We start from the raw sequence: 6591 nt of genomic DNA, 5'->3' as shown, positions 1-6591 counted from the left end.
ATCTTCTACCACAGCAGAAAGTAGCTGAGAGCCAGCGGTCGGCAGAGGTTAACGGCCTGGAGTTTGGGAAACTGACCCGGCATAACCGAGCAGAAAAGCAGCAGAGAGTCGTCACGCCAGAACTACAAAACGCCAGAAAGAACAGCAGCAGCTGCAGCCTCGCCGGAAACCCCGAACCCTCGGGGCTCCACTGTCAGGCCTCACCCAGCCCCACCCTACCACGAAAGCCAGCAGGAGCGCAGGAGCATTTGTGAGAGCCAGGCAGCACCGCAGTGCAAGTAGCGGACAGCGGCCTTAAGAGTGGTAAGAGGGTCAGCGCGAGCGGAGGTGGGGGAGGATCTGTAGATCCTGGAGGTCCTGGAGACAGTAACCCCTTGACAGCAGGTCACAGAGTAAATTTGCCATCAGTCACTCTGTCCCCCACCAAACCTGCCGGGTAGTCCTCATATCTACATACTGTCTGCAAATCTACCGTCCAGACAAGTACCCACATTAGCCAAGTCCACCCTCGACAAAGACTATCATCATTTTAATTTTATTTAACACAACCAGATCCCCAAACAGGGCAAAGACCTGCGAGGTCCCGCTTGGGGAAATGAGATCAGGGAAAGTGCGACAACCAGCGGAAAGTAAGAAATCTAAAAAAAAAAATCGAGGAAAACAACTGCGGAAGTGACAATGCCATTGGAAAAAGGGTCCGATGCAACCTCAAGGGAGAGGTGTGTATCAGCACCAACTCCTGAATTAAATTCAGACATCAGACAGAAATCGGGTCTTCTAAACTTCTTTTATCTTAAGGACCCAATGGCAGCAATCTACGCTCCAACCGCTGAAGCTAGCAAACTACCAAGCCCCATCGCGCCACTGAATGCCCCCCCCCCCCACTGGCAAACAACCTGCAGAATAATGTAAGCGAGGACTCGGGGCGTCAATCACCAAAATCGCGCATGGGTCCTCCTCTCCAAGGCAATCAAACATTAGTGACCGCCCAGGTGCACTGTCCCAATACTCCCTTAGCTCTAAACGAAACAAGGGGAAGTACAGTCGTGAAGAACAACTTAGACAACTGCCCAGTAAAGGACATCAGGCCGAACAAGCAAAAAAGTGTGATACCTGCGGAGCCAACTGAAGCCAGTGACCACACAATGGAAATCATGGGCTTACAGGAAGGAATCATAGGGCCCAAAAACTTATCCAACTCAATTGGGCAAGAAGGGGACTCATGGATAAAGTCCCTTTTTTTTATCTAACGATTCTCAACTTGCGGAACTCACAGAGAGAATTACAAAGTACATTGACTCGCAAGGGAGAGCACCACAACCAGAACATGGTTTTGCTGACCGTCATCTGAGTCCAGGTATGCTGGTCTCAACCCCCCGGGATTGTAAGACACAAAGAAGCCAACAAAGTGCTTGCGCAAATGACAGCATTATTGTGCAGGCAAATAAATGACACCCCATTTATGCTGCGCCAATTGCAATTTCCTCAGGGAACACGTCGGAACTGGAACCCAAAGATTCCATCCACGCTGCGCCAATCACAATTTTATCAGGGAATACGTCGGACCTAGAACCCAAAGATTTAAGTAAAATCCAAAAAGACGAGCCCTCCACCCCGTGGACTCAATCTTAGCTAAGCACTTTGGAGCAAGCGATAAAGGTGCTGAATTATCAATCTAATAAAATGAAAGTCCAGACTGACCTCATCACATTAGTGGCTGGACACATCTCGGGCATAAATGCAAAACTGGACTCCCTATCATCGCTCATAACAATACACGGAAAATCAGAGCCTAACACAAACCGGAGTAATCATCAAGGAAACTGTGGATGTGGAAGTATAATCTAAAAACTAGCAAGCCTCCCGGACATTTTGAAGGACATTCTAGGGGAGGTTAAACAAGCGAGCGGCCACAGCCAGATTAAGGAAATCAAGCCTATCACGGAGAAAGTCCAACTACCCAAGAAAAGGCTTGATGATCTCATAAGAACCAAACATGTAACGGAACAAAAACAAGCACCAAAGGAGGGCAATCTAGGCAAAAAAGCCTTAGAAATGGATGAAATACAACCAATCCAAAACTCGATAACTAAGGATAAGCCAACAAAGCATTAAAGAAAAAAGGCAAGAAAGGCCAGGCTCAAGTACAAGAAACAACCAAACGTAGATTTGGGCAAAATCTTCCCTATATTTCAATCGAAAATCAACCTCGAAAAAAAATCTAATTTTTCGAACGGGCCGCCTACAGGTGAGGAAATATTTACAGACTGATTTGACATATTAAATATATCAAATTCACCAAGGGGCGAAGGCCCCAGGACTGGAGCCAACTCAACGTCATCCCCATCCTCAGGCGCCATTAGCCAAATGGAAATTAGATCGATCCAGCAATCATTAGCGCAAAAGCGGGAAAGAGAAAAAAGTAAACCCACACAAACGGACGTTCCAGGAGGGTGGGAGCAAACCGAGCCGCCGTCAGCACTGCAGAAAATAACCCTGGATACAAAACGTACTCACAAAGAGGACTCCAACCCTGGCATAAAAAACATAATTGAACAACAAATATCTACAACAGTTGGAGGTAAACCATATGAGGCAATTAGACCAGCAGCAGCACTAGAAACCAAAATCGTGTCAACCCCAATACGAATTACTGTCTTGGAAAAGGAACACAAATGTTTGTTAATTCGAATGGAGCAAAATATGGCCCCCACGAAGGTAACCAACGCAGTATTATCCAAGAAAAACATAAGTAGATCTGAGTCAGTACAGAATGAGCAAGAACATAAAAAGAACCAATCTGTGCGCAAAAGTACCCAACCTCACAATCAGCCATTGTGCAATGCAGGCCCAACTCAAAAGGAGTCAAGCAATGTTCAAGAACTATTTGACTTAAAACTTACCTTTATCCCAGAATATCCTACAAGGGGACCCCAAGACATCTTTAATCGAGGGAACTTATTAAAATTATTCAAGGAAACATTGGGCCTAAAAGAAATTACTTCCCAGGACCTGTACTCTGTCGAATTCAGGCAAAATGTAAACAATGTGGCAATCGAAGAAACAGTCTCAACTTGGACCTCAAGGGACCTGGTAGAAAGGATTTACCTTGCAAGACAACAATTTTAAATATGGGGTATATCTATAACACAACATAAGTACCCGAGGTACCCCTACCCTTTACAATTTAATACTCGTGAGCAAAAAAAGGGGCAGGGGAGAACGAGTCAACAAGCCTCCTGTCTACGCGGTGCCCGAGCATCCACGCCAGAGCCACTAAGAACAAGTCACCCTCAACAAACAACCGGTCTTCACCAAGCATATAGAACGGACTGGTCTTGGGTACCCAATGTCCTGAGCAATAAAGCTACCTAACCCAGCCCCAAATCCTTTAGTAACCTTACGGAATAAGATGCCCCTCCAAAATATAACGAAGAAACCAATAGTTTCAATCTGTTCATGGAATGTGCACGGATTTCGAGAAATGGCCCACAATCACGAAACCCTAGCATTCTTCCTACGACAAGACATAATTATGACTCAGGAGACATGGATAATACAACCTTCACAAATTCCAGGTTTTAAGGGTGGACTATCAATATATATAACCCACAAATACAACTGGTGTTCAGAGGAGATCAACGTGGGCCTGAAGTGGGCCCAAGAGATTAGAATCATCGAAACCCCGCCGCGGGGGGACAAAACCATGGCAAATGTTATTAGTTAACGTCTACATTCATCCAGATAAAAAACCTCAAAAAGAAAAGCATGCGATTCTTGTGCCACTTATTAAGGCCATGCAAAGGACCTACCTACTGCACCCGTTGATTATCTCAGGAGACTTTAACAACGCGCTCATTGACGACATCAAAGCGAAGGTGAAGAAGTCCATTGACTGCATCAGAAAAAAGTTAGCATCCAGCCTAATTGAATATGGATTATCAATCCTGAATGGCAACATCAAGGGGGATAGGCCGGGAGCCATCACATATTTGAGAGGCAGGGCGCACTCAATAATTGACTATTCAATAGTAAGTGACAAGTTGCTTCCCTGTATCGAATCCTTTCATATAAAACAGCGGACAAAAAGCGACCATTTTCCCCAACTAATAAGGCTGAACACTGCACTAAGTACGGCTCCAACAACGACCTCCCTTCTTCTCCACACTTCAAATTTCAATCTGAGGGAATTAAAATGGCGCGGTGAAGGACTGGGAAAAATTACGGACCGAGTAAAAACCCATTTGGCAAATCTTGGAACACAAAAGGAAGAGGAACGAGTATTCAAATGGGAGCAAATGATTCAGGTCTTGCAGGACAAATTCCCAGTAAGGCCAGGGACCCATAGCAAATATAACATTAAGAAGGAGCCATGGTTTGACACGGAGTTAGGAGCTAAAAAAAGAATGGTTGCAAAGGAGGTTCGAACACTAGCAAGCCAAAAAACATCATGGTCAGTGGTAAATAAATCCAAACTAAGGGGTGCCGGGAGTATCTACAGGAAGGCATTGAGGGCCACAAAGTATAAATATAAAGAAACCACCTGGAACAAATTGTTAATAGCGGGCAAACACCAAAACAGCCGAGTCTTCTGGGGTATTATAAATGACTTAAATCAAGGAGTAAAACTCGAGCAAGAAGCCGGGGTTGGAGCTGATACCTGGACTAGACATGTACAAGCTTTATACAGCAAATCAGATCAAGGCCATGCAAACAGCTCATGGGCAGTTAAAGATAATTCAGAAATTCTAAAAAGAGCAAACAGCAAGGAGTACAGGGATCCTGAACATGAAAGTCTATTGAACGGACAAAAGGAACCAGATGACCTTACCTCCACAAAGGAATTACGTAAAGTCATTTAAGATTAAAGTCGGAGGGCGCAGCAGGCCCAAATGGCCTGCCGAACGCAATCTTTAAACATGATCCAGATCTGTGGTCAGAGACCCTAACGCCACTGTTCAATCAAATATACAGACAACCAGAGTTACCAGCATCCTGGAATGGTTGTATTATCTATCCCATCTTTAACCCCTTCCACGCTGATGACGAGCTGGGCTCATCATGGCGTAGCCTCCTCGCACGCTGATGACGAGCCCAGCTCGTCACGTAACATGCGATTTAAAAAATCTCAGCGCAGGAGCGGAATTCCGCTAGCGCGCATGAGGTTAAGCACGGCGACCATAGTAACCCCAAAAACTATAGACTGATATCATTAATAGATGTTGAAGCTAAACTCTACGCCTCAGTACAACCATCACAAACAAGCTCCCTGAGTTCCCTGCGAACCGAAATAGTCAATGATCAAGAAATTGACCTAGAAACTCAAGAGGATGCTTTAGAGCAGGAACATATGCATGGTTAAAAATAAGACAGAGAAAATCTTGGAGGTGTACATGGGCAAAATGATGGACAAAATATTGGGGGAAATGAGAGAAAAATTCTCAATCTCGGAAGGAAACCAGAATAAAATACAAGAAGTCGTTGAAAACCTAGATCACAAACTGACTGATTTAGGGGTCAGAGTTACAGCGGTCGAAAATGAACTTGGTTCCTTAAGCAAAAAGAAAGACATAAATCAAAGAGAAATAAGACATCTAAAAGACAGCGAGAAAGCCATCAAGGAGAAACTAGAATCTTTGGAAAACCAAGGAAGAAGAAACAACCTTAGAGTGCTGAATGTCCCTGAAAACTCAGAGGGATCTGACAGTAAGGCTTATGTTCTATCTCTCCTAGAAGAATTTCTTCCTTGGACGAAAGATTGTGACTTAGCCACAGATATTCAACGAGACCATAGAGACCCCTTCAGAAAAAGCAAGGAGAGAAAGGCCCCGAGAAAAATCTTGGTAAATTTCAGATCCTATTCTCTGAAAGAAAAAATATTGAGTGAGGGACCAAAACTGGGAATTTCAATAAAGATAATTGGTCATTTCGTATACGATCAGACATCTGTAAAGCCACACAAGACAGGCAATAGGAGCTGGGGCAACATATGCAAGAACTGAAAGCTTTGGGAGCGAACGTACAGTTGAAATTTCCAGCCTCCTTAAGAATAATGTGGCGAAATAAAATGCACAACCTAAGGGAGCCAAAAGAGGTAGAAAACCTCATTCAGCTGATAAAAGACCAAATTGAAATTGATAAACTAAATAAAGAATAATGCAGTAATGAAGTAATAGAAGGAACAAACTTTAACACACTTTTCTTAAAAAACTGTAAGAAGAATCTAGGAATTTTGAAAAAAATAAATAAACGGAAAATACATATACATATGTATAAATACTGCAGCAGGACATATATTGGGAAGCATCTACGTAATAAAGAATAAAATACCTGGAGAATCAGAGCACGAAATCTGGTGTAATAACACCTGAAAGAAGAAAAAGGGAGGCTTCCTCAGGGAGGGAATCTCAAGCAACATTGTATCACAAAAATGCAATTCTTAAATACACACGGGTGGGGAGCAAGGTAGGGAAAAAAAGAAAAAAAAATCCTCAGAATTGGAATATAAAAGGAATAGTACGGGAGTTAATGGCTGCCTCAATCTCAAATCCACAGCAAGAAATAACAACTTAAGATGACAAAAGAGAAAAC

At 43.6% G+C, this 6591-nt stretch overlaps 1 pseudogene; it reads left to right on the top strand.

The window, feature by feature from the left end:
• Nucleotides 1–3412: 3412 nt before the first annotated feature.
• On the top strand, nucleotides 3413–4917 carry LOC147711353 (uncharacterized; annotated as a pseudogene).
• The last annotated feature ends 1674 nt before the right edge of the window (nucleotides 4918–6591 follow it).

Source organism: Lissotriton vulgaris, chromosome 5 (assembly GCF_964263255.1).
Source record: "Lissotriton vulgaris chromosome 5, aLisVul1.2, whole genome shotgun sequence".
Classification (NCBI taxonomy): Eukaryota; Metazoa; Chordata; class Amphibia; order Caudata; family Salamandridae; genus Lissotriton; species Lissotriton vulgaris.
Note: the sequence above shows the minus strand (reverse complement) of the source record. Positions and strands in the feature narration are given on the sequence as shown.